Source organism: Lynx rufus, unplaced genomic scaffold (genome assembly GCF_022079265.1).
Source record: "Lynx rufus isolate CCGP_SWC_20201006 ecotype Redwood Valley unplaced genomic scaffold, mLynRuf1.p SCAF_23, whole genome shotgun sequence".
In the NCBI taxonomy this organism is placed as follows: domain Eukaryota; kingdom Metazoa; phylum Chordata; class Mammalia; order Carnivora; family Felidae; genus Lynx; species Lynx rufus.
In genome coordinates, this window is record NW_025814838.1 from 17,415,781 (window position 1) to 17,443,494 (window position 27,714).

The window sequence follows — 27,714 nt, forward strand, 5'->3', positions numbered from 1 at the left end:
CTACAGGGAGTCCGCTGAGAATATAAAGGAAATTGCTCACGCTTTGGAGGCTTTCACAGTCTAACCTGCGGGTCAGCAAACTACAGCCCACCGGCCAAATCTAGCCCGCTGTGTTTTTGTGCAACCACCTGTAAGTATGGTTTTTACATTTCTCGATTGTTTTAAAAATCCAAAGAGTACCCTTATCTATTATGATGAGCACTGAGAAATATATAGAATTGTTGAATCACTACATTGTACACTTGAAACTAATGTAACACTGTATGTCAACTATACTGGAATCAAAATTAAAAACGTAATTAAAAAAAATCTAAAGAATATTTTGTGACACATGAAAGAAGCTCAGAGAGGTCACTCGACTTACCCAAGGCCACACAGCTACGAGGCGGCAGAGCCGGGTTCACACGCAGAACTGACTCCGAAACTCACGTTTCTTCTACAAGGCGGCTTCTGGACCCTCATGCACAATCTCAGCACCTTGTGCCGCTTTACAGAGGAGAAAACGTGGCTCATAGAGCTCAGGTGACCTGTTCAAATGGCACTTGGCCAGGGAGTGGAGAGGAGGGACTTGAGCCCTGGCATGGGCCTGCAAACCTAGCGTTCTACTCTACACCGCATCTCCTGACTCTGGACTGCACTGATTCTCTGGAGCCGTGAGGCATGTAGCAGCACCGAGAGGAAAAGAAGTAACACATTTCACATTTTTCTGCAGAAGTTACTCTTCTGCAAAATGAGTAGCACTCTTCTGTGCAGGGGTGTTTACAGGGTCCTCTAAGGAAAGCGCCCGGGGCTGCAGGGGCGTTGAGAATAAGGATGCTGAACAGCACAGCCAGAACACTCCAGCTTTTCTGTCATACATTTGAGGAGCGACATAGGGTTTCATGTGGAAAAATCAACCGTGCGGTCAAGGAAATAAAGCTTGCAAACAAGTGCTACGTCATCGTGGGCTGGCCCCAAGGTCCCAGGGCCAGGTGGGAGCACGTGCCACTTAACGGGCCCGGGCCGCCCCTGACCTGGCAGCTTGAACAACAGGGATTTCTCCTGTCCCGTCACAGTCCTGGAGGTTGGGAGTCCAGGAGCAAGGTGTCAGGCAGGCTGGTTTCTTCTGTGGCCTCTCTCTGTGGTGGGCAGACAGCCAAATGCGTGTTTCCATGACATTCTCCTTCTACACGTGTCTATGTCCAAATTTCCTCTTCTTTTTTTTGTTTCTGTTTATTTTTGAGACAGAGAGAGAGAGAAAGAGAGAGTATGAGCGGGCAAGAAGCAGAGAGAGAGGGAGACAGAGAATCTGAAGCAAGCTCCAGGATCTGAGCTGTCAGCACAGCCCCCGGACGTGGGTCTCGAACTCATGAACCCGCAAGATCAGGACCTGAGGCGCAATGCTCAACCGACTGAGCCACCCAGGTGTCCCCACATTTCCTCTTCCCGCAAGGACAACAATCATACTGAATGAGGGCCCACCCTAGTGATCTCTTGTTACTTAATCACGTCTCTGAAAACCCCACCTCCACAGACAGCCACACTGGGAGGTGCTAGGAGCTAGGACTTCTGCCTATGAATGGGGTGGGGGAGGGGGGCACAATTTAGCCCAGAACAAAGCATTAGGGCACCTGGCTCCTCTGTCCTACAGAGTCAGGGGCAGGAGGGTCTGCAAGGAAGAAGGCCCAGGGTCCACTCAGAAGGGAGGAGGTAGGGCCCAGCGTGCCCAGCATCCAGACTTGGGCGGACAGGATTTATCACTGCAGTCACCAGGGTAATTGGAAAGAAGCAGGCTGTCAGGGGCAGAGCCCAAGAACAGTATTTCAGCCATGCCCCCCCTGCCCAAGCGCCCGATGCTGCATGAGTTATCACCCGGGGACCCTCAGCCCCCACTCTGGGCCCTGCAGAGGCGAGTATGTTTCCATATGAGGGGCTTTTCAAGGTCACCTATGTGAGCAATCCACCCTGGCCCCCCCCCGGGGGGGTTGGGGTTGGGGGAGGCTGTGCAAGCCTTGCAGGGACTGGACCTCCAGCTTAGCCATGCTCAGCCTCCCCTGCAAGATGCAGCCACCAGGACGGCCTGCCCTACCCCCACTCCCCTCCCCGGCAATTCTGGTTGCAAGGATCTGAGTGTGGGGCTGAGAACCACTGCACAGACAGCACTCCTCCATGACCCAGCTCCAGATCCCAGCAGAGAACTATCCCCGCCCAGAGAATATTCCAGCTTCAGATCCTGTCTCTCTGTCACTCTCTCATCACAAGCAGGAGCCACATGAAAAAGTGTCTCCAGCTGCCCTGCTGGCTTCCCATCCTAGCCCTGGACTTGGACCTGGACCCCGACCCCACCCGGCCTCTCCCTTCTCATCCCCTCCCCCCACCAAGCTACCATTTCACGGTCATCCGGCTCCCAGGCCTGGATCCTTGTGCTGCTGGGTCCAAATGACCCCTCAGAGAAGACACCTCATCAGAGACCTTTGCCCTGATGGGTCACGGAGAAGATTCGGGATGGGGATCAGGACGAGGTGGGGACTGGTATGGGTCGAAGAGGGTCCCCCACCAAAATTCAGGTCCACCTGGAACCTTAGAATGTGACCTGATTTGGAAATAGCATCTTCACAGGTGCAAGAGTTGAGATGAGACCTAAATTGAGGAGAGAGGCCTAAATCCAATGACGGGTGTCTGTATAAGACGGGGGGTCGAACAGAGTCATGGGGAGAGCTGGGGTGGGGTAGTTACAAGCCAAGACACCAGGGGCTGGGGGCACGAACCAGGAGCTGGCGGGTTGGAGCCAGAGTCCTGGGAGGGAGGACGCCCTGTGGAGACACTCTGGCCCCCAGACCGGTAGAGAATAACTTCCGGAGGTTTAAGCCACCCAATGCCTGGTCTTTTGTTCAGGACACCCCAGGAAACGGATGCAGGGCAAAAAGGACACCCAAATGGATCTCCAACAAAGCCAGCCTCAGACTTCTAGGAGCCACGGGGTAGGTAGGCAGCTGGCCCAGAGCAACTGGCCTGCCTGGGACCAAGAGCTACCAGGGAGCCCCACAGGCACACACACAGACATACAATTCCAGGGAATCCAGGTGTCCAAATGTGGGGCGCCCCAGGACTCGGGAGCTGGGAGATTTGCACTGGGCATCCAGACGCCGTTCACTTAACATCAGCGTCTCTTCATCCCTGAAGTGGGGTGTGAGCCTGGGCCGTGTCAGGTGCGGAGGGGAGGCTCTGGGACAGGGGAGGGGAGGGGGGCAGGGGTAGGCTGGGAGGGCAGGGTCAGGATTTGATCCAGGGTTACTCTGGGACAGAGCCTTTTCCCACGTCACTGCCCCGGCCTAGCCTTAAATGCCTGGCTGTTCTGTTCCTGTCTGTGACATGTGGACGCTTGGTCCCCGGAATTTACTTTGAGGACTTTAATAAAAAGGGGATCTTCCGTGAGCTCCAACCGATATCCCCAAAGTAGAAAGGCTCAGAGCAATGCAGGTTACTCTTTCTTCCCCAGCAAATTACACAGAAAAACAGCATGAAGTTCGATTCTTGAACATTCCATACACCTGTCCTGTTGGAGAAGGGTTTCAGACGGGAACACAATGACCTACACTTGCATGAGGACCACACCGAAGATGAGTAAATGCAGAAATTCCTAAACAGGCCGTGGAAACCCTGTCAATGGAAAGGCCATTAGCCCATACTGACCATGACAGAGGCGTCATCCATCAAATGCCCACGACACACAGTGAGCGCGCTGGGTCCTTCCTGCGAGTGAACGCTGACCCTCAATCCACAGCCTGGTGGGACGTGGGGTGGCCTCCCGGGGCAGACAATAAGGGGGCTACCTCGTCTTTGCAGGTAGCATTGAGTTTCTGTTGGAGACAGAGGGGGATTTCAATGTATTACTAAAGTACAGTTGACATACAGTGTTGTATTAGTTTCAGGCGAACAACATAGTGACTCCCCATTCTATACATTACTCGGGGCTCCGCTGAGTTTTAATAATATATACCTAAACTTCAAATCAGCACATATTTATTACTCACCTTTTAATAAACATCGCATTCTCCAGAAGTGAATTCGGAGAACGCCCAGCTACACAGCCAAACAGACCCGGCTCTGTGTTTGTTTGGAGAGAAAATTCCTGGTCTCTGGGGGCCCTCGGCGTTCCGTCAGGGGGCAATGCACATCTCCAACACCCGCGTGGCGCTCAGTGTCCCTGGGTGCGAGCAGCAGAGTCAACACGCTCAAGGAGGGCACAGTGACAGGGAGACAGAGCTGGACTTACTCCCATTCTGTCACTCTGTGTTTACAGCTTAGGACCTCGAAATGGTGGGACCTGCGCGGTGAGCTCTTTTTGCTCGGCAAGTGCGAGTTCCAATTCACATACAGAACAATTTAGTGAATTCGAGTAACATGTTTAAAACTGAACTGGACGCTTCTCTTTTAGCTGTTAATCCTTTGGTGTTTTGTTTTGTTTTGTTTTAAAGAGAGCGAGCGAGCACGAGTGGGACAGAAGCAGAGAGAGAGGGAAAGAGAGAATCTCAAGTAGCCTCTGCACCATCAGCACAGAGCCTGACGCAGGGCTGGAACTCACAGACCACAGGATCATGACCTGAGCTGAAGTCAGACGCTCAGCCCGCTGAGCCATCCAGGCGCCCTATTAATCCTTTGTTTCAAAAGAAGCAGGGGAGTGGCAGGGATGGGTGAAATAGGGGTCAGGGATGAAGAGGTACAAGCTTCTGGTTATAAAACAGATGAGTCACCGGGATGAAAAGTACAAGAGACAGAATGCAGCCAATAATGTTATACTAACATTCTATGGTGACAGGTGGTGACTACACTTTTCATGCTAAGCATTTCGTAATGTAGGTAAGTGTCAAATCTCTGTGCTGTCCACCTGAAACTAATATACTATTATGTCAACTGTACTTCAATTAAAAATTTAATTTTTTAAGTGTTTCGTGATATGAAGGGCAAATCAAGTGTCTGTGATTGCTACTATCACAGATCATTTTGTCCCTAATGTAACTAATGCCACTGATTTGCACACTTTGAAATGGTCAGTGTGGGAGGGCACCTGGGTGGCTTAGTTGGTTGAGTGCCTACTTCGGTTCAGGTCATGATCTCGTAGTTTGTGGGTTCAGGTCCCACGGTGGGCTCTGTGCTGACGGTTCAGAGGCTGGAGCCTGCTTCAGATTCTGTGTCTCCCTCTCTCTCTGCCCCTTCCCCTGCTTGCATTCTCTCTCCCTCCCTCAAAAATAAATAAACATTTAAAAAAACTTTTTAGGGGTGCCTGAGTGGCTCAGTTGGTTGAACGTCCAGCTTCGGCTCAGGTCATGATCTCACGGTCCGTGAGTTCAAGCCCCGCATCTGGGTCTGTGCTGACAGCTTGGAGCCTGGAGCCTGCTTCGGATTCTGTGTTTCCCTCTCGCCCTCTGACCCTCCCCCATTCATGCTCTGTCTCAAAAATAAACATTAAAAAAAATTTTTTTTAAATGGTCAGCGTGGTAAATTTTATGTGATACATATTTTACCACAAATATTTAAATCAATAATGTAATATGCTCAAAACCATCAAATTATACGTTTAGTGGGTGAAGTATATGGCATGTGAATTGTAGCTGAATAAAGCTGCCCCAAAAAAGAAAGTAAAAGGTGTTAAACAATCCACTCTGGGTGTACATAAGCCACATACACCACTGGGTGGTATTATTGCTATACTGTGGAAGAGGAAACAGGGGCAGCTGGGTGGTTCAGTCGATTAAGCACCCGACTCTTGGTTTCGGTTCAGGTCACCATCTCAAGGTTTTATGAGCTTGAGTCCCACACAGGGCTCTGCACTGACAGCACGGAGCCTGCTTGGGATCCTCTCTCTCTCTCCCCCCCACTCTCTCTCTCTCTGCCCCTCCCCCACTCACGCAGTCTCTGCCTCTTCAAAATACATAAACTTAAAAAAAAAAAAAAAAAAGAAGAGGAAACAGAAGCTCAGAGAGGTGAAGTGATCTGCTTAAGGTCACACAGCTGGTGAGCTGCAGAATCTGGATTCCAAGCGGGGTCTGTGAGTCCCCTGTCTGCTCTGCCATTGTGCAGTCTTCAGCACTGCCTTGGCCCCTCCCTCTGTGGTTCAGGGACCCGAGGGTGCTCACAACCAAGACCCTCAGACCAGCCACTTCCCAGCTCTCCTGGGATGGAAGTCAGGGCCAGATATGGCAAGTAAGGGAGCAGGAGGTGACGGTGCTCTGGGAATGCCCTTGGCAGGGAGCATGTGCCCGCCCAGGGCACGGAGCAGGCACACGCTTGGGTTTCTGGGCCAGCATGGCTCACGTGACAGCCCAGAATTTACCAGCGGCTGACCAGGGCCAGGCCAGCGCCCACACCATGGGGGACTCAGGAGACACTGGGCACTTGATTTGTTCAGATTCGGGTTCCAGCAGGAGACAGGACAGCTCCAGTGCCGTAGTTACTCGACTGCTCGGGCATCTTTTGGAATCCTGGACACAGGCCACAGGCCACTATCATGTGTCTATCCAAGCCCAATACGGTGGGTCTCGAACGGACCACCAGAGGCTGGAGAGAAGCCTGGGATCCTCCAGATTCCCAGGTTCATGCAAGGAGAGACTCCCAAAGTTCCCGCGGGCCTCTGGCCTCACTCCTACTCCTCCATCGGCTCACGGCCCCACCGCATGGAAACTGAGGACGAGGCAGAGCACAGCCAAGAGACAGGGCACAGCCTGGCTTCCCAGGCCTGGGGACAGTTCCACCCTAACTACCGGCTCGTGTTGGCCAGAGACAGAGAGAGAGAAAGTTAATCAGAGACACACACAGATGAAAAGGGGACAGACCAGCGGTTCTCGAGGCAACTGTGTCCCCCAGGGGACAGGTGACTGTCTCTGGTGATGTGTCATATTGTCACAACTGGGGAGGAGGTGCTACTGGCATCTAGTGCGTGGGGACCAGGGACGCCATTAACACAGCAGCACCCAGTCCCAGTGTTGATATTGCTGGAGTCAACACAGATAAGGAGGCAGCGAAGAAACAGGGAAGGACACAGAGATAAAGACACAGGAACTGGCATCATCTGGAGTGAACAAAACCAGGAAGGGGCTGGGGGGGGAAGGGGGAGGGGGCGGAGAACAGCTGAGTCCAGTGGCCCCATCTGATTCCAGTTCCAAATTCAATGGACTGACATCTTAAAGATTTGAATAATAAAAATGCACTTCATAAGAATATATTATCCGTGTCGGTCCCGAAGGCTGGCAGCGTTTTCCTGGAGGGCTACAGGAAAAGCAGACGAACCAAGCTCAGCCATCATCGGGGGCAGAAGAAAAAGAAAGCCAGGCAAGCAGGGGGCTTCAGCCACCCCTAGGGAAAAAAATAAAGTAATTTCTTTTTTTTTTCTTTTTAATGTCATATTTATTTTTGTGACAGAGGGAGACAGAGCATGAGCAGGGGAGGGGCAGAGAGAGAGGGAGACACAGAATCCGAAGCGGGCTCCAGGCTCTGAGCTGTCAGCACAGAGCCCAACGCGGGTCTCGAACCCACAAACCGCGAGATCATGACCTGAGCCGAAGTCAGACGCTTAACCACCTGAACCACCCAGGGGCCCCAATTAAGTGATTTCTAATAAATAAGCCACGAGATGTTGAAAGGGTGTATTTGCTCCACTTCCAGAACACCCATTTCTGGTCGCAAAATAAGCAGACCCAGATGGAGACCCAAGGACTCCCCAGAAAGCTGCTTTGCAAACCCCCAGTGGTTCCAAGGGCAGGGCTGAACTCTTCGAGGCCCCAACACCCAGCATAATCCCTGGGGCAAAGCAATGCTCCCAAAACATGTGCAGTGTTTCCAATGACTGCACTTGACCTCTTTGTAGGACCAAGGTCCTTCCAGCAGCCTCTGTCCTTTTCTGCATTCACCTCCTCCTTTCCACTCCCGTTCTGTTCCAGCCACACCGGCTTCTATGCCTTCCTTCAAACCCACCAGGCACACTCCTGCCCCAGGGCCTTTACACTTCCTGTTTCCTCATGACTCACTCCCTCTTCCCCTTCAGGTCTTTGTCCAAAGGTCCCTTCACAAAATTGCCACTTTCTCTCTTCCCCATTCTCTGCTTTGTTTTTCCCGATAGCACTTATATCCTCCCAACTTGCTAAATAATTCCCTTGTGAATGTATTCAATATCTAGACAGACCCTAGGGTGTATAGAAAAGGACCACAGGAAGTATGTGTTGAAAGAAGGAATGGTCTTTACGCTTCACAATGACTCTCTAGGATTAGTAATACCATCGGCCCCATTTAAAGATGGGGAAACTGAGCCTCAGGGACCTGAAGGTTGCACATCCAAGAAGGGGAGAGGCCAGCATTCTGCCTCAGCACACCTGACTGCAAGCCCAATCCCCCCACCCCGACCCGAGGTCCCACAATCAGGCTGGGCAGGACTGCAGGACAGGCTCAACACAGGAGGAATGAATGACCCTGAAAGTGACAACACCGAGCTAACCCTTAGTGGGCACTGTGTGTGTGCAGATGTGTGTGCAGGTGTGGCACAAGGCACCCCACATGTGACCTCTTTTTACAAAATTGTTTAATGTTTTATTTATTTTTGAGAGACAGAGAGAGAGAGAGACCATGGGCAGGAGAGGGGCAGAGAGAGGGAGACACAAAATTGGAAGCAGGCTCCAGGCTCTGAGCTGTCAGCACAGACCCAGATGCAGGGTTCGACCCACAAACCAAGAGATCATGACTTGAGCTGAAGTCGGATGCTCAACTGAGACACCAGGCACCCTGAACGTATCCCGTCTCCTAACCCTCACAAGTACCATCATCTTACACGTGAGGAAATGGAGACACACAGAGGTCACGTGACTTGCTCAAGGTCACTTAGCTACGAGTCCCAGAGCTGCAGGTGTCCCCGAGGCCCTCCTTCTCCACCACGTGGCTGTGCAGCCTCCCAAAGACTTTCCTGAGAATCTTGTTCTGTCCCTGGGTCCCTGGGTCCAGGGAACCTTGGACAGTTTCCTTGTCCTCCACCTTTTCACCCAGAATGGGGGCCATCTGGACTGGGTCAAAGATCCCTCACTGATTCCTGCACTAAACATTGCATAACACTGCCCTCCCCACCCCCCCACGGCCCTGCATGGATAAATACGGAGCTCAAACGTTTAGAGAGACACAATGTGCAAATATGGAAAGCCAGAGAGTGCAGGGGGCAGCCCTGGCCGGCCACGCACCTGTGGGATCTCCCTTTGAAGGGGGTGGATGTTATGGGTTGCACTGGGCCCTGCTCCAAAAAAAAAGCTGTTGAGACTTTGGAACGTGACCATGTGTGAAGCTATGTGACCCACACAGGTAACCGGGTTCAGATAAGGGCGTGAGGGTGGGCCCTGAGTACGAGTGATGTCCTTATAGAAAGAGGAAATTTGCACACAAAGACGTGCACAGAGAGAAGATATCACCTACGAGCCAGGGAGTGCTTGGAGGAGGGCGGCCTGGGACAGATTCTCTCTCACTTCCCTCAGAAGGGACCAGCCGGGTCAGCACCTTGTTTCTGGCCATGTAACCTCCAGAACTGTGAGAAGAGAAAAGTTTGTTTCAACGTATTCATGGTGCTTTGCAGCAGCGGGAGCCTTAGCAGACCAATATAGACAGCGCAAAGAAATGTGGGGTTCTGTGGAGAGTGCAGGACGAAGGACAAGGTCACCGAGAGCACTCACTGCATACACACTAAAATCATTTCAATGCCGCCTGCCAGCTCCACTCTTGGTCTTTGACACGAGGTCCTGCCTGTATGTGAACTTCAGTTCTTTTTTTTTTTTTTTTTAATGTTATTTACTTTGAGAGAGAGAGAAAGTGCAAGCAGGGGAGGGGCAGAGAGATGGGAAGAGAGAGAGAGACTCTGTTCTGTCAGCATGGACCCCGATTCAGGGCTCGATCCCACAACTGTGAGATCATGATCTGAGCTGAAATCAAGAAGTGGATGCTTAACTGACTGAGACACCCAGGAGCCTCTTATGTGTATTTATTTTTGAGAGACAGAGAGGGACAGAGTATGAGCAGGGGAGGGGCAGAGAGACAGGGAGACACAGAACCTGAGGCAAGCTCCAGGATCTGAGCTGTCAGCACAGAGCCCCACATGGGGCTCGAACTCACGGTGAGATCATGACCTGAGCCGAAGTCAGATGTCCAACCGAGTGAGCCACCCAGGTGCCCCAAGCCTTTTTCTTTTTCTTTTTTTTTTTTTAAATCAGCTCTATGCCCGACGTGGGGCTTAAACTCAGCACCCTGAGATTGAGTCACATGCTCTACCAACTGAGCCAGCCAGGCACCCCAAACACAGCCCATGAAGTTCTACAGTCCTGCATGAAGTGTTTTCCCTGTACTGTAAAACGGAGTGGTACATGTAGTCGGTCAAGCATCCAAATCTTGATTTCGGCTCAGGTCATGATCTCACAGTTTCGTGAGTTCGAGCTCCACATCGGGCTCTGTGCAGACAGCACAGAGCCTGCTTTGGATTATCTCTCTCCCTCACTCTTTCTGCCCCTTCCCCACTCATGCTGTCTCTCTTGCAAAATAAAGTTAAAAAAATAATAAAATAAAATAAAATGGAGTTAACATATAAAATGCTGTTTATGCAATAATAAAATAGTATACGTTATTTTTGTATTTACTAATATATTATAGTATTTTATATTATTTAATATTAACAATATAATGAAGTTATTATAAATTATATCATTTTTAAAAATTATATCAATGTAAAGTAGTATGGTCATCATCTTCCTCCCACACGTTATATTTAATATTGTTAAATTTTTGTATTTGAAAAAAAAATTTTTTAATACTTATTTATTTTTGACAGAGAGAGAGACAGAGCATGAGCAGGGGAGGGGCAAAGAGAGAGGGAGACAGAATCCGAAGCAGGTTCCAGGCTCTGAGCTGTGTGCACAGAGCCCGACACGGGGCTTGAACCCACAGACCACGAGATCGTGACCTGAGCCGAAGTCGGACGCTCAAATGACTGAGCCACCCAAGCGCCCCAATTTTTGTATTTTTTTAAACATTAAACAGTAACCGTCCCGGGGCACCAGGCTGACTCAGTCAGTAGAGTGTGCAACTCTTGATATTGGGGCTAGAAGTTCAAGCCCCCAGTGGGATGTCGAGATTACTTAAATTAAAAAAAACTTAAAAAAAAAAAAAAAAAGAGTAACCATCTTGATCTTCCTCTTGTCTTTTCTTTCAACCATTGATAATAAACCTTGTGACGATTTTCTTCAGCTTGACTGTCCTTGCTTTTTTACCCTCGGGATTCCTTAGGAATCAAGGTTTGTGTCCTGAAGACTGGCAACATTTTGCCGAATCAGAGAACCTGACAGTTAAACAGGACCTTAGAATGATGGAGTCAACAGGCATTAACTTAAGGGCACCTGGGTGGTTCAGTCGGTTGAGCATCTGACTTCGGCTCAGGTCATGATCTTGCAGTCTGTGAGTTCAAGCCGTGCATCGAGCTTTGTGCTGACAGCTCAGAGCCTGGAGCCTGCTTCGGATTCTGTGTCTCCCTCTCTCTCTGCCCCTCCCCTGCTCATTCTCATTCTCTCTCTCTCCCTCTCTCTCAAAAATAAACATTAAGGGGCGCCTGGGTGGCGCAGTCGGTTAAGCGTCCGACTTCAGCCAGGTCACGATCTCGCGGTCCGGGAGTTCGAGCCCCGCGTCGGGCTCTGGGCTGATGGCTCAGAGCCTGGAGCCTGTTTCCGATTCTGTGTCTCCCTCTCTCCCTGACCCTCCCCTGTTCATGCTGTCTCTCTCTGTCCCAAAAATAAATAAACATTGAAAAAAAAAATTAAAAAAAATAAATAAAAATAAACATTAAAAAAATAAAAATAAAAAAACAGACATTAATTAGACACAGGAGAAATCATTAAACAGTCGATAAAGGGGACCATCTTAGAGCATAAAGTTGAACTGGGGGCCACCGACTCCCGGAAAATGTTCCGACTTGTGTTTTGAAAGAGAGAAAACCAAGAAGAATGAAACCAAATTGTTTTTAAAAGGCTGGGTTTCAAATGTGGAACAACTGAGCTGCGTGTTTGTAAATACAGCTATTTAAAAGAACGTGTGGGCGCCTGGGTGGCGCAGTCGGTTAAGCGTCCGACTTCAGCCAGGTCACGATCTCGCGGTCCGTGAGTTCGAGCCCCGCGTCAGGCTCTGGGCTGATGGCTCAGAGCCTGGAGCCTGCTTCCGATTCTGTGTCTCCCTCTCTCTCTGCCCCTCCCCCGTTCATGCTCTGTCTCTCTCTGTCCCAAAAATAAATAAACGTTGGAAAAAAAAAATAATAATAAATAAATAAATAAATAAATAAATAAAAGAACGTGTGACTTAGCTCCCAATGAAAATACCATACAAATTTGTGAGGCCCGCCTTTGTCAGCTAGAATGAGTAAACAGGAGAACAGAGGAGCTCAAAGTGAAGTCATTTCTAGCTGAATTAGTTGTTTACGATGATCCTGTTTTCCTTTTTGTAACTGTTTGGAAGCAAAAGGAAGGTAACAACACAATCTTGACCATTTTTCTTTCCAGAAGAACTCCTCTGTGGAGCTCTCACTGGAGATGAGGGACAGTTATTATAACTGAGCGCTACAGAACCTACTAGTTTTCCAGAGTGTTTACAATGTGCCTGGTATTATGACAGGTGCGTTGCACACAATATCTCATTGAGTCTCCCCAAGAAATCTGTGAGGTCATGCATTTATTAAGACGAAGATCAGTTTACAAGTAACAGAGACCCAAAATGACAGTGACCTAAATAAGGTATGTTTACTTCTCTGTGACATAAAAATCTGAGATAAAAGGGTCCAAGGCTGGTGTGACAGCTCCATGGTGTTAGGGAAGTGACTTTCTTCTATCTTGGAGAACTAATATGCACACCTTCCATTCTCGACTCCTAAAAGGTCCTCGTGTTCCAGAGAGCTGCTCCAGCTCCAGCCATTACACCTATAATCCTTTTCAGGGGCAGGAGGAAAGACAAGAAGGGCAACACTCCCTAGGAGTTTTCCTTCTACTTTTACCTACGCCCCCTAGGCCAGAGCTTGGTCACATGGCCACACAGCTGTAGTTGCCAGGGAGGCTGCCTCTCCCTCTCAAAATAATAAAGAAACATTTCAAAATAATAAACAAACACCACCAAAAGAATTAGGAAACAAGCCACAGACCAAGAGAAAATACTTGCAAGGAACCTATCTGATAAAAGACCATTATCTAAAATATACAAAGAACTCTTAAAATTCAACAATAAGGGGGCACCTGGCTGGCTCAGTCAGTGCAGCATTTGACTCTTGATCTCGGGGTTGAGCTTGAGCCCCACATTGAGTGTAGAGATTATTTAAAAATAAAATCTTGAAGGAGCACATGGGTGGCTCAGTCAGTTAAGCGTCCGACTTTGGCTCAGGTCATGATCTCACCGTTCATGAGTTCAAGCCCCCCGTTGGGCTCTGTGCCGACAGCTTGGAACCTGGAGCCTGCTTCGGATTCTGTGTCTCCCTCTCTCTGTTCCTCCCCGACTCACACTCTTTCTCTTAAAAATAAATACACATTAAAAATTAAAAAAAAAAAAATCTTAGGGGCACCTGGGTGGCTCAGGCGTTAAGCGTCTGACTTTGGCTCAGATCATGACCTCACGGTTTGTGAGTTCGAGCCCTGCATCAGGCTCTGTGCTGACAGCTCAGAGCCTGGAGTCTGTTTCAGATTCTGTGTCTCCCTCTCTCTCTTCCCCTCTCCTACTTGCACTCTGTCTCTATCTGTCTCTCTCTAAAAAATAAACATTAAAAAAAAAGCTTAAAAAAACTGTGAGATTCTGACCTGAGCCGAAGTCAGACGCTCAACCAACTGAGCCACCCAGGTGCACCTAAAAAAATAAATCTTAAAAAAATTCAACAATAAGGAAAGAAACAACCTGAATAAAAAATGGGCCAAAGACCTTAATAGACACCTCAGCAAAGAAAATACAGATTGCCAGTGAACATATGAAAACATGCTCCTTATCACATATCATCAGGAAATGCAAATGATAACAACAGTAAGATACCATCAAGTACCTGTGAAAATAGCCAAAATCTGAACACCAAAACCATCCAATACTAGCAAGGATATGGAGCATCTGGAACCCTTATTCCTTCATGAGAGGACAAAAATGGCAGGGCCACTGTGGAACACAGTCTGGCAGTTACTTACAACACAAAACATACCCCCACCATATGATCCAGGAATTACACTCCTTGGTATTTACCAAAGGAGGTGAACCCTTATGTCTACACCAAATCCTGCACAGGATGTTTACAGCATCTCTATTCCCAACCTGTGGTACACCCAGACAATGAAATCTTATTTGGCACGAAGAAGAAATGAGCTTTCCAGCCATGAAAAGAAATGGAGGAAAGTTAAATGCACATTCCTAAGTGAAAGAAACCAGCCTGAAAAGGCTACATACTGTATGTCTCCAACTGTAGAACATTCTGGAAAAGGTAACAGGATGGAGGCAGTAAAAAGATCAGTGGTTGCCCGAGGCTCATGAATAGGTGAAGTACAAGGGATTCTCAGGGCAGTGAAACTAGTCTGTATGATGCCATATGATGGATACATGTCATTAGATATGTGTCCAAATCCATGGAACTTACACCACCAGATGAACTCCTCTATAAACTATAAGCTTTTTTGACACCAGTTGTAACAAATGTCCCACTCTGGTAGGGATGTTGATAGTGGGTAAGGCTGTACAGGTGTTGGGGGGAAGGAGATTATGTGGGAAATCTGTGTACCCCCTCTCTCAACTTTGCTGTAAACCTAAAACTGCTCTAAAAAAATTTTTTTTTAAATATATATAATTTATTGTCGTTAGCTAACATACAGTGTATACAGTGTGCTCTTGACTTTGGTCAAGATTTGGTTTGATTCTGATGATTCGTCACTTACACACAACACCCAGTGCTCACCCCAACAAGTGTCCCTCTCAATGCACATCGCCTATTTTCCCCTCTCCCCTACCCCCATCAGCCCTCAGTTTGTTCTCAGTATTTAAGACTCTTTTATGATTGGCCTCCCTCTCTGTTTGAAACTAATTTTTTCTTAATCTTAAAAGAGTCAAGGAACCTCTTGAAATGTATCTGTGTATGTTTTGAAGGAGAAAGTCAAAGGCTCTGTGCCCAGCTCCAGCCCCCTTTTAAATTATAAAATACCACTGGTCTGGGTGGCTGGCTCTAAAATTCCAGCCAGCATCAGAATAACCTGGGGAGTGTGGCAAAATTCTATACAGGGGCACCTGGGTGGATCAGTAGGTTGAGTCCAACTCTTGATTTTGGCTCAATTCATGATCTCTAGGTGTGTGAGTTCAAGCCGAGTCAGGCTCTCATTGACAGTGTGGAGCCTGCTTGGGATTCTCTCTCTCCCTCTCCCTCTGCCCCTGCTCTCAGGCTCTCTCAAAATAAACAAACTTAAAAAAAAAAAAAAAAGCCTAGATATTCAGGACCCCTGCCTCCCTCCAGCGAGGTCTGATTCAGGGGCACTGGTATGGGTCCTAGATCTTTACTATTAAAGTTGCCCAGGGGTGCCTGGGTGGCTCAGTCAGTTCAGCGTCCAACTTCGGCTCAGGTCATGATCTCACAGTTCATGGGTTCAAGTCCTGCATCGGGCTCTGTGCTGACAGCCTGGAGCTGCCTTCAGATTCTGTGTCTCCCTCTCTCTCTGCCCCTCCCCTGCTTGCACACTCTTTCTCTCTCAAAAATAAAAACACTGGGGCGCCTGGGTGGCGCAGTCGGTTAAGCGTCCGACTTCAGCCAGGTCACGATCTCGCAGTCCGTGAGTTCGAGCCCCGTGTCGGGCTCTGGGCTGATGGCTCAGAGCCTGGAGCCTGTTTCCGATTCTGTGTCTCCCTCTCTCTCTGCCCCTCCCCCGTTCATGCTCTGTCTCTCTCTGTCCCAAAAATAAATAAACGTTGAAAAAAAAAATTTTTTTTAAAAAAATAATAAAAACATTAAAATATATATATATTAAAAAGAAAAGTTCCCCACCTGCCGACACTAATGCAGGTTCAAGGACCACATTTTAAGAAACACTGCCCCAAAGGCTCCCTCGATCCATATAAAGATTTTGCCATAAGGGAGCTGGAAGGGCCCTTCTAGCGTTGACACTCTCAGAGGCTTCCAGAGAACAAGCAGCTCTCCCAGGGAGAGCATGTGCAGTGAGTGAGGGCCTTCATCAGCTGGGCCTAGGGTCAAAGTGAGGGGCTGCAAGGGACAGCCGCCCTGTAGGCCAGGAGCCTCTAGGTGGCAGTGCCTCGCCAGAAACAGAGCCTGTTTCCAGAAAGGCCGAACTGCAAGGAGGCAGAAGGCAGCTCAGATACTTGGTGGGATACTCAGATGCCTGTCAACTGAGGAATGAATGAACACACGAGCGAAAGATCACTTGAGGGGGTGAAGTTCTCAATAATGATTGTAGCTAACATTTATTGAAAACTTGCTGCCTGGCACTGTTCCAGTCAAACTAAGATCGTATATCACACTGTACATGTTATGGGCATTCTCCCATGTTTTAAATAATTTTTTATTTATTTTTGAGACACAGAGTGGGGAGAGAGAGAGAGACGGCACGAGCAGAGGAGGGGCAGAAAGAGAGGGAGACAGAGGATCTGAAAGGGGCTCTGCGCGGACAGTGAGCCTAATGCAGGGCTCGAACTCACGTACCGTGAGATCATGACCTGAGCCCAAGTCAGATGCGTAACTGAGCCACCCAGGGGCCCCTCCCGTCTCTTACCATACTCCTCAAGAACATGCTTTATACAGGCTTCAGGTTTTCCCAGCTAGTGAAACTGGTATGTTTAATCAGTCCCATGTCATGTGGTGTGTGTGTTGCCTTGTTCTCCAAATACTACACTTCATATTGTTGTGTAACAACCATCTCCCGCAAGTCTGATTATTCCCCTGTTGGGATTAATACTTAGAAATGGAAATATAGGATAGGAAACTGGGACTATATATATAATATATACACATATATATTATATATATATTCTCATTCTTTAACTCCGCCAGGGAACATCATCTCAGACTTCCCAGGGCTGAGTACCAGCCACTCATCTTTCCAAAACTACTCGAGGGGAGGGGCACCTGGGTGGCTCAGTCAGTTAGGGGTCCGACTTCAGCTCAGGTGGTCTCCCGGATTGTGAGTTCGAGTCCTGCTGTGAGCACACAGCCCATTTGGGATTCTCTCTCCCTCTCTCTGCACTTTGCGCACTCTTTGCTCTCTCGCTGTATTCAATTCAATTCAATTCAATTAATAAATAGAAAAAAAACTGTATTCAAAACACAGTATCTCCTTCTCAAATCTGGGTTTCACAAAGGCTGAAATTTCTATTCATATACGGGTTGGTCAGTCATTCTTATTTCTGTTTCTGAAAACTCCCTATTCATATATTTTTTTTATTTTTCCTTTTTGGCATACTACCTTCTTATTCAAGTATGTGCATGGAGGTGTATATAAATATAGATATATATATATATATATATAGATATAGAGATTAAATCTGTAATCCTTGCCACAGTTAGTTTGATTTTCCTTTCCATTTTGTTTATATCGAAGTTTAAATTTATTCTTACAGTCAAGCTTTTATTTTAAAAAATATTGTCCCCAATAACTTGATGCTTATAAAGTTAAATACTCACATATATTTTCCTCCAGTTTTTCATGGTTTAGGTTTTACATTTAACTCTGTCAATATGTCAGGGAGCATGAAGTGATGCTCTAACAAAAATATTTCTCCATATAGTCAATTTTTCTGATGCCACCTGTTGTGACCAGTCCATCCCCTGTCATTTTGCACTGTCTCCTCACGGACCACCAAGTTCTTACATAAACCAGACTATTTCCTGGAGTGTTCCATCCTGTCTTTATCCTGCTGCTAATACCTAACCTTTTTTTTTTTTACTGTGTATTTTTGAGATAGAGGGTGTGCGTATAAGCAGGGGAGGGGCAGAGAAAGAGAATCCCAAGCAGGTTCCATGCTGTCCAGAGAACCCAGCACGGGGCTTGAACTCATGAATTGCGAGATCATGACTTGAGCCAAAATCAAGAGTCGGACACTTAACTGGCTGAGCCACCCAGGTGCCCCGATACCTAACTTTTAATTATTACTATTTGTTTTAATTTCTTTTGTTTCTCAAAATTGCCTTAGCTATTCTCAGCTGTGAATTCACTCAGCTGAACTTAAATACTGCTGACCCGTTTCCAAAAATCCCTTTGGACTTTTATTAGAACCATAAATCCAACTGTAAGTTAATTTGAAAAGAATCAGCACTCCAGGGCGAAGACGGGGAAGTGGGTACTTGAGGACAGAGCCAGAGATTAAGTAAAAACCGGCCTTCGGGGAAGATAACTGTATAGTCTCAATCATAAACTTTTATTTTGTTTTTAAGTTCTTATTTAAGGAATCTCTACACCCCAAGTGGGGCTCAAATTCACGACCCCAAGACCAAGAGTTACACCTTCCTCCGACTGAGCCAGCCAGGCGCCCCTCAATCATAAACTCTTAGATGGATGTATGCTTTGACCCAGAATGTCCACTTCTTGGGATCTAGAAGTCTCACACATGGGCACGAAAGGTGTTCACTGTAGCACTTTTTGCAACAGACTAGAAATAAACTAGATGACATCATGGACGTGGGTAATAAGCTATGGTGTGGCCAAATCTGAAAGACCAGCAGCGGGCAGGCAGGGCACCATGTACAGAGAAGGAAGGAGGTTGTCGATGTAACATTAAGACAAGCAGACACGCTAAACAAATGCTTACGGTAGGAGTCCATCTATTTTTTGTTAGGCGCTTTTTTTTTTTTTGATGTTTGTTTATTTTTGAGACAGAGCAGGAGTGGGGGAGGGGAAGGGAGAGAGGGAGACACAGAATTCGAAGCAGGCTCCTCCAGCTGTCTTGGGAACGGCGAGATCATGACCTGAGCTGAAGTTGGACACTTAACCTACTGAGCCGCCCAGGTACCCCCTGTTTATTTGAGAGAGAGAGAGCGCACAGGAGAGGGGCAGAGAGAAAGGGAGAGAATCCCAAGCAGGCCCTGTGCTGTCAGCACAAAGCCCGACATGGGGCTCCATCTCATGAATCATGAGATCATGACCTGAGCCAAAGTCAAGAGTCGGATGCTCAACCGACTGAACCACCCAGGCGCCCCAGTCCATCTATGTTTTAAATCATAAGAAATGCTCCAGAAGAGAGGGCAGCAAACACTCTCTGTAAAGGACTAGATCGTCAATACTGTTGTCTCTGTGAACCATAAAGGTATCTGTCACCTAAGAAGACGACAATGTGAACAGGTGTAAATAAAACTTGGCAAAACCAGGCAGTGGGCTGGACATGGCCCTCAGGCTGTAGTTTGCGGACTCCTGGCCTAGAAAAAAAACTACCAAAATTGTATCAGAGGTTGCCTCTGCAAAAGAACCAGGATTGGGACTCGGGGGGACAAAGGAGGCCATTAGCTCTGCTCTGGGTCAAGGTCTGTACTAACTAGATGGCAAGTGCCATTCTAAAGAGTGTATAAATATTAAGTCATTAAACTCATGTAAGCCTCATAGCAACTTAAATAAAAGCTATCATTCCCCACCACTTACAGATGAGGAAACGGAGGCACAGAAAAGTCAAGCAGGTTTCCTCAAGGTCACACAGCTCACCAGTGGATTCAAATCCAGACAGCCTACGTCCAGAGACCGTACATCGGCATTACTTATTTTTAGTCCTTCTATGGTGTTCCATTTCCTTAAATAATGGGCTTTAATATTCTAAACCAGCCGCTTTAATAAAGAATCCCATTCTTGTAATAAAGAGCATGATTGCATGGGAGAAGAGGCGATGTTCTCTCTCTACGCCGAGACCACTAAATACCGTTTAACTGGCGCGAATAAAAAGCAAAGTTAAACGCGTGAAATGATGCCAATGTCACGCTGCCTGCTGGATCACAAGTTCCAGGGAAGTAAGGATTGTGCCTTTTTCGGGTAAGGGAAAGTCACACAGGAGAGGAGAGTCCAGACTTCAGAGAAACACAATCCCAGAGTGGAGTCACCACTGGGCCTCTCCCACACAAGTCACACAACCTCTCTGAGCCCAGCTTCTCCACTGGCAGGACAGGCACACACACATGCCATCATCACACCAAGGGATTTGCACATAAAGCACCCAAGAGGAAGTTGAGATATGCGCTTATCAGGACGCCTGGCCCCTCTCATGTGCCATCACATCAATTCCTCCAGGACTCGCAGACTTGATTCTATCTGTCTGGTCCCCAGCTTGTTCCACACTGAGAAGCCAGAGCCTGCTTTGTCCACAGCCGGGGTTCGCCTTCTGCCAAAGGCTAAGGGAAGAACTACAGCCATCACGGAGTCCCAGGAAGGGACTCTTGAGGCAGAGCCCTGAAGGCCAGGCCAAGGGCACCACCAGCACTCCATGTGGCACAGCCTGGGAACGCGAGGGAGTTAGAGGTACCGGAAGCAGGGTCTAAAGCCTGAGAACAAGCTTCTGCAAGTAACAGTTCAGATTGCTCAGCACGCTGGACCCCAAATCCAGGGCTGGTGAGAGGGGCCATGTACAGGCGGACAAGCGGAGGCCCAGAGAACTGGGCAGCTGTTTCTGAAGGAGCCTAGAAAAGCATCCACCCGTTTGCTTCCCTCGGGTCCTGCCCCAAGGATAGCCTCATCCACAGGGGCTCGGATGGAAAGGCAGGGTCGGTCTTTAAACACATGAACTGAGTGTCCTTGGTGGGAAGTGCACTCTGCAGTTCACTGGGGTCTCAGGGCTGCCAGATTCACTCACCTGTCCCCATCAACGTCCTGAGTGTGTGCCACCCCCAACAAACAGGATCTCCTGGGATTTTCACCTGCAGCCTGGGATACTGTCACTCAACTTGAGAGGAGAGGATACAGGGCAAGACAGGCAGCCAGGTTGACCAAATTATTCAGTGAGGTCTTGGCAGTGAGGGTCCTTCCAAACCGGATCAGCAACTGGACTGGGCAGCAGAGAAGGGGGGTTGGGAGCGGGGGGGCTCCTTAGGGGGAAAGGGGAGGGCTGTGGGATCTGGCCGCAGACCCCGTGGGTTCAAATCCTAACTTCATCGACACCCCGCTCACCACCAGGGCCCGCACCCACCCTCACCTCCACCCAGTCCTGCCCTGGGAGGACTGCCCCTTTAAGGCTCTGGTGGGCGGGCCCACCGGTTTCCATGGAGCTCGCTGAGCTGTTTCACAGTCTTCCGAATTCCAGGCCCAAACAGGAAATGAGTCACCGCAGGAAAATGCAGGGCTCCCAGCCATAGGGAGCTGCCGCTCAAGGGCGACCTCAGAGGTCCCCCTGTTGGGGTCAGGCATCGTTGGGGTGCTTGGCTCAGCAGGAAGTGTGACGAGATTTCAGCATCTGCTCATACTGCTTGGCTGGCTGGGGTGCAGCTGACACAAGATCTCACACTCCACCCAAGTTCATTGGAGTTGACCAGGGTCAGGCAGATCACTCAGGCATCTCTTTTTGGTTGCTGGCCGGACCCCCACAGCAGGGGTTGTTGCACACATACTAAGACAGAGCTCAATCATTTACATGGGCTCGCACACTGTAAGGTCGTCACCTGCGTCATCCCTACTTTCCAGAAGAGCAAACTGAGGCTCGGGTGAAGATCACCTGCCCAAGTCCTACACCACCCCACACTCCCCAGTCCTCGAGAATTTGAATTTTTTTTTTAATGTTTGTTTATCTTTGATAGAGACAGAGACATAGAGCGCGAGCTGGGAAGGGGCAGAGAGACAGGGAGACACAGAATCCGAAGTAGGCTCCAGGCTGTCAGCACAGGGCCCGAAGCAGGGCTCGAACCCACAAGCCTCGAGACCATGATCTCATGTTGAAGTCAGGCGCTCGACTGACTGAGCCACCCAGGTGCCCCTAATCCTTGTGAATTGGAACCTGAGTGCCAGTTCAACAAGAAATGTGTGCAAGTGCCTTCTAGATAGGTTGGAAGCCAGGCAGACCCGGGGTTGGGATGTGGTTTGACCTGGTTTGGCCACTCCCTTCGTCTCAGTGGAGATGCCCTCATCCCTTCAGCCACTACTTACTGGTGGTCTACTTGGAGACAGGAGCGGAGATGAGCTAGAAGGAACACACTCAGCCTTCAGGAAAGGCAGACCCCAAACAAAAGCAGACCAGTAAATAAACCTTCCAGGAATAAATGAGAGAGCAGAGAACAATGCAAGAGCCAGAGAGGGTCAGACGGGCTCTCTTGCAAGAGGATAAGGAAGATGAACCAGAAAATAAGGGGACAGCCTTTTCATAAAGGGGGCAGAAGAAAGACATCCCAGGGGCACACGGAGAAAATTCCAAAGACTTCCAGTCTTCATAAACCTTGCAGCAGGAGCAAACGTTAGGAGGAGGGAGACACCTCTACAGGAGAAGGTTCCAGTGGGGTGGACCCCGGACACTGCCAGATCCTACCCAGGGAAGGAAAATGGAAAATCCTCACTGATGGCGCCCACTGAGAATGCCAGCAAGGGTGACAGCACCTGTGCCCCAAGCTTGGTCCCCCCGGCCTCAGACAGGGCAAGTTCCACGCTGGGGGACTGCAAACTGACCCCCACTCCCCCATCCTGCCTTCATGGGGCCTCCCCGCTGGCTGGGCCGGGAGGACTGCACACAAGTACTGGGGCCACCGACCCCCCCGGCCAGTTACCCATGCTGGGGACATCTGTTGGCGCTCTGGCTTCCACAGCTGGAGGGAAGCCCACGCAGTAGACAGAAGCCGCCCGGTCCAGGAAGCCGAGTCAACTTGACCTTGATCTCTGGGCTGCTGGGTCCCAGGCAGCTCCGAGGGAACCCACCTGCTCATGTTGTGGGCCGGTTGAGGGCACTGCTGGGAACAGTTCCTGCCTTTTGAGGCAGGTCCATGCCGAACCCGGGAGTGTCACCTAAACCCTTCCTGGTGACACTCGGCACCTAAACAGTCCACTGACCTCAACGCACTCCGGTCCTCCCCCCAGAGCGCTCTCCTCTCACTGAGGGCAACTTCCAACCCACCACTTACCAGCCTCAGGACCTCATCAGCTCCCCCGTGGAGAAACGGAGCACATACGGTCTCACAGCCAAGACATATTGTCAGGATTAAGACCTCTGGGCTCACCACATGCCAGGGACCCTCTAGGTTTAGGCATTACCTCATTTCATCTTCACAACCCCCCTTATAGATGGGGAAACTGAAGCAGGGTGGCTAAAGAACTTGCCAAGACAGGTGACACCATGACCACGAGGCCGTAGGCTCCCCCAGCAGTGGCCAACAGCACAAGGGCGGTGGCCACAAAGCCAGTCACCGAAGTCTCAGCTTCTCGCCTGGTAAATGGACAGAAGAGTGGATGTGTGGGCGAGCACCCAGGTGTCTCCAGCCCTTCCCGAAGGGCACAGTAGGCTGGGAAGGGCTACTTCGGGAAAACACAAGTGCAGACTGGAGTGGCTTTGACCCCCTTCTGTATGCCTGTATGTGTGCACATACACAGCAATGTTTTATAAGGTACACCCAGCACCTCTAGACGAGATAGGGAGACTTGGGGGAGGGGGGTGGTGGTGACAGATCCGCCCTGATATCCTGGGATTGGTCCTCATGATACGTGTCTGTGACAGGGTTACAGGTTTAGATGACACAATAGCCCACACACTGGAGGCCCAGGCTCTTCCCTGTCCTGTCAACCTCGGCCCCGGGCCCCACTCAGCTCCAGGCCACACGTGCACAGGTTAGTGCCAGGGAGACGGCTCCGGAGAGGACAACTCTTCACCCAGGACCTTTCTGTACAATCTCCCCCCCGGTGCACATACTAGCAATGTAATTTTTTAAATGTCAACAGAGGTGGCAGGACTTAGGATCCGTTTTAGGGATACCCTGTCCCCAACTCAGACCCTTTGCGTTCAGTGTGTGTGTGTGGGAGGAGTCCAGGAATCTATCTGAAACCTCTCCCAAGGGGACACATTCCCAACCAGGTGGAGAGCCTGTCTTGGGGACGGCATACTTGCTGGGTCACTCCTGGTGAGCCAGGATGTGCCACGCCCCGAAGCCTTGTGGGTGCAAACTTCCTCCTGCCAAGCAAGCCCAGGAAAACACCCTGCCCCAGAGGAATGCACTGGTCAAGTCCAGACTTCCTCAAAGCCTGAGGGACTGAAGGTGGACGGGCAGGCAGCCCGCTGAGGGAGGGCGGGCAGAGTCCAATGTCACTGGACACCTGCCCAGTAAACAATCTGGAAAAGGGCCAGAGCAACACTCCCTTCTGCAGAACACATTGAGGCCCTCAGACAGTGTTTCTCTACTGGAGGGGCCTGGAAAATGCTGGTACCTGTGGCCAACCCCAAGGAGTGCCATCTAGTTTGTCTCGGGTACAGCCTGAGCACAGCTGGTTCTGGTGTGCGCACAGATTGAGAACCATGAAATCTGAGGAAGAGAGGAAATTTTGGGGGGGGGGGGGACCAAGGCTGCAGGGAAGCACAGAAGTCAGGAGAGATCCCTCTCAGACTCTGAAAAGGGAATTTTATCCAACCAGATGGATGATGGTGACCATACTTAATGGTTAACGTGTGTGTGATTATTACTACGAGCCAGGGGTCATCCCAGGCGCTTTAATCTCCCCAGACCCATGGCAGGGCCTGTCTCCCCCCCACTGACCCCAAAGTTCAGCTCTTAACCACCACACCCTGGTTCCAGAGACGCTGTGAAAGCCCAGAAGGAAAAATAGGGACTCTTCGCGAAAACCTAGAAAATCTCAAGGCACCTTGTATCTGCTCACTCATTCAAGAAACGTCCAGGAACCTACTCTGTGCCAGCCACTGATGTCCAGAGAGCCTGGGTTTTCAAGCTGCTGTGAAGTCAATGTAGTAGGATCACACACAGCAATCTGTTTCGTGAACCAGTGAGAAACTGTGAAGTGCTGTGCACCGGACGGAAAGAGAGGAGCACTCTAACTTCTTTTGGTTACTGTGTGTTAGGTGTATGTCTCCACACTAGGTCTCGATGCCACGGGTATTTCATACTGTGGATCGCAGCCCAAAACATCAGAGAAACACTGAAGATGGACAAGAGAAAAGCCTTAAGATACCAAATAAAAAGTGTAAGCAAATACGAGTCCATAGGTTTATGTCAACCTAGGCCTCAAACACCAAATCAGGACTTCCTGGTAGTTGATTTCTAGATACACCCTGAAACCAACCTCACCACTGTGATTAGGAGCTTCGCCTTGAGAGAAGAGATGGGGGAAGCCACCAACCTCTGCCCACGGCACTCAAGGACAGTTTGGTAGGTGTTTCCCCGTCCCCCGAGGTATCTGAGCCCTGGCACCACCACCCCACCCCTAAAGAGAACCGATGGTCTGAGAATCTTCCTCGAATCCCAAAGTCACAGTGACACATACCTTGGTGGATGTGTAGAGGACATCTGGATCGAGCATCTGTCCGCCGGCTCAGGTGCTGAAAGCGGCCGGGAACGCTGGTGGTGGCAGACTGCCCTGAGTCCCCCCAGGGCCACCTTTCTCATGGTATTCAGGCTGCTGAGGCTCCTCACTGCTGAAGCTGGATAAAACCTAAGACTCCTGAAGCTGTCAGGTTTCAAACTGCACCAGAACACGGTGAAATCAGTCCACTTCCAAGACTGGAAATCCCAAGTTCATTTCCCACGACTGATGTCCCCAAGGTGGGTTACCCGACACTGACTCCTAAACACCTATCGATCAGCGTGCGTATTTTTAATGGCTACATACATAAAACACAAATATTAGGAAGGTTACTCTCCAAAACCATTCAGCTTTTACCTTTGGGGAGGAGAGATTAAAACGGCCTCTCTACTAAGGTCTCTCTGACATTTTAATTTTCCTTACAAAAATGCACGTGTTGGAGCACCCAGGTGGCTCATTTGGTTGAGCGTCCGACTTTAGCTCAAGTCATGATCTCATGGTTCGTTGAGTTTGAGCCCCACACAGGGCTCAGTGATGTCAGTGAGGAGCCCGCTTCAGATCCTTGGATCCTCCAGCCCCTCCCTCCCCTTCCCCGACTTGTGTGCCATTTCAAAAACAAAAACAAACAAAAAAAAAACCATGTGTTACGTTTTTCTTAACATGCCATTGCAAATATTATCAGCCACATTCCAGAGTGCTCAAGGTACCACTGATGAGAGGCAGATTATAGATGTAGATGTAAAGTACCCAAGAAATTCAAGTCACTGAGCTTCACATTTTTTTTCCCCTAATACACCCCATTTCACAGATGATGAAACCAGCCCAGGGAGGCAAACTTACCCAGGTTCCCACACCTAGTAAGTGGTGGAGCCAGCATTCAAATCCACAGGATTTCAAGCAAAGATTCTTCCTTCATGCAAGGGGGCAAAAAAGCAAATGAAAATGGTAAGATCACCCCTGGCTGCAAATAGTCCAGATACCCAATGCTGGTTCAAGTGCTGGGAGAACCGTGTTGGCGTGAGCCTTAACCAGCACTTTGCAGAAGGTCCTTTGGTAGGACCCATTAATATTTTAAATATGAATTCCTTTGAACCATTTTACCTGCAGAAACGTATCCTACAGAAACTTAACGAAACTAGAATATTCACTACTGCACAGCACCAATTTTGAGAAGCTACTACTATTTGCTCAACTATCAGCATACGTACTCTGGCACAGAAAGATGTGTATACACGGTTCAGTGGCTGTGTGGCTGGATTTGGGGGAGTTTTAACTTTTTTTAAAGCATTAATGCAATACAACTGAAATGAGAGGCCACTGGAAACTCGCAACAGCATCAGTGAGACTTCCCGGCTTTACCAAGGGTCACAGGATGTGCGTCGGACCCTCCAAACCTGTGCGTGTCGAAGGCTGCCGTCTGCTGAACTCCGCGAAGATGGTGCACGTCTTGTAGGAAGAAGTCCAATGCGTCAGTACAACACATGGAGTGATGTGACGGCCAGCCTGGGCATGAAGGCCTGCTCCTCTCTCAAAATACGGTCCCCTCTCGACCATCACACAGCTCGGAAACCCTGAAGTATGGCGTTTGCAAGCTGGCCAGCATGAGGTTAGGTCACCTGAACTGACCAGAAACGTAACAGCTTTCACGGCAGGGGGAGCAGATACCATGAGCATCTGACCACATCAACCTCCTGTAACTCAATTAAAGGGATGAATCTTCAGTTTCTTTTGAACCGTAAAGTAAAACTTCTTCTTCTGGCAGAAGCTTTCGAGTCACCCCGCGACCCTTAGAGTCCGGAATACATCTGTGAAGATTCCCCACCACCCTGCAAATGGACACCTGAGTCATGCATCTAATGAAGTGGCAAGCTCTAACAAACAATACGAAATCTGATGCAATGAGATAAATATACTGACATAGTCACAATACCCCTCAAAAAAAATCATGACAAAAATTTAGTGATTCATTCATGGTAATTTTCTAAAATTAACTATGTGGCCCGTGTTCCCAACTAGGTCCCCACTCTCTCCATTTCCAGATCATCCCTCGGTCTCTTGTGTCCTCACTGCACTGAGGCTGGCTCAACCCCCCCCCACACCCCCGCCCCCGTCAGGCCCTGGCCACCCAACTCCCCACACCCGACCTACAGGGGGAGCCAGCCAGCCCAGCTCTCACTGCTGCAGGGAGCCCTTCTGGCCCAAAGACACAGCTGTGTGAGTTTAATCGGTCTCAAAAGCCCTCAGGGTGGGGGGG

At 49.3% G+C, this 27,714-nt stretch overlaps 1 long non-coding RNA gene across 8 annotated transcripts in view; it reads right to left on the reverse strand.

Annotated features, from left to right (window-relative positions):
- The window catches only part of LOC124517683 (uncharacterized), a 79,465-nt gene extending 51,936 nt beyond the window's left edge, over positions 1-27,529 (reverse strand). For 5 of the 8 annotated variants that reach the window (XR_006963542.1, XR_006963538.1, XR_006963535.1 and 2 more), the window contains exons 1-3: positions 4,014-4,498; positions 3,673-3,839; positions 365-1,208 (exon numbers count right to left, since the gene is read on the reverse strand). This is a non-coding gene — a long non-coding RNA (uncharacterized LOC124517683). Of the gene's footprint in view, positions 1-364; positions 1,209-3,672; positions 3,840-4,013; positions 4,499-9,426; positions 9,840-25,421; positions 25,936-26,300 lie in introns of those variants that run through there. The other 3 variants (XR_006963537.1, XR_006963536.1, XR_006963541.1) reach the window with 3 other exon arrangements.
- Between the last annotated feature and the right edge of the window lie 185 nt (positions 27,530-27,714).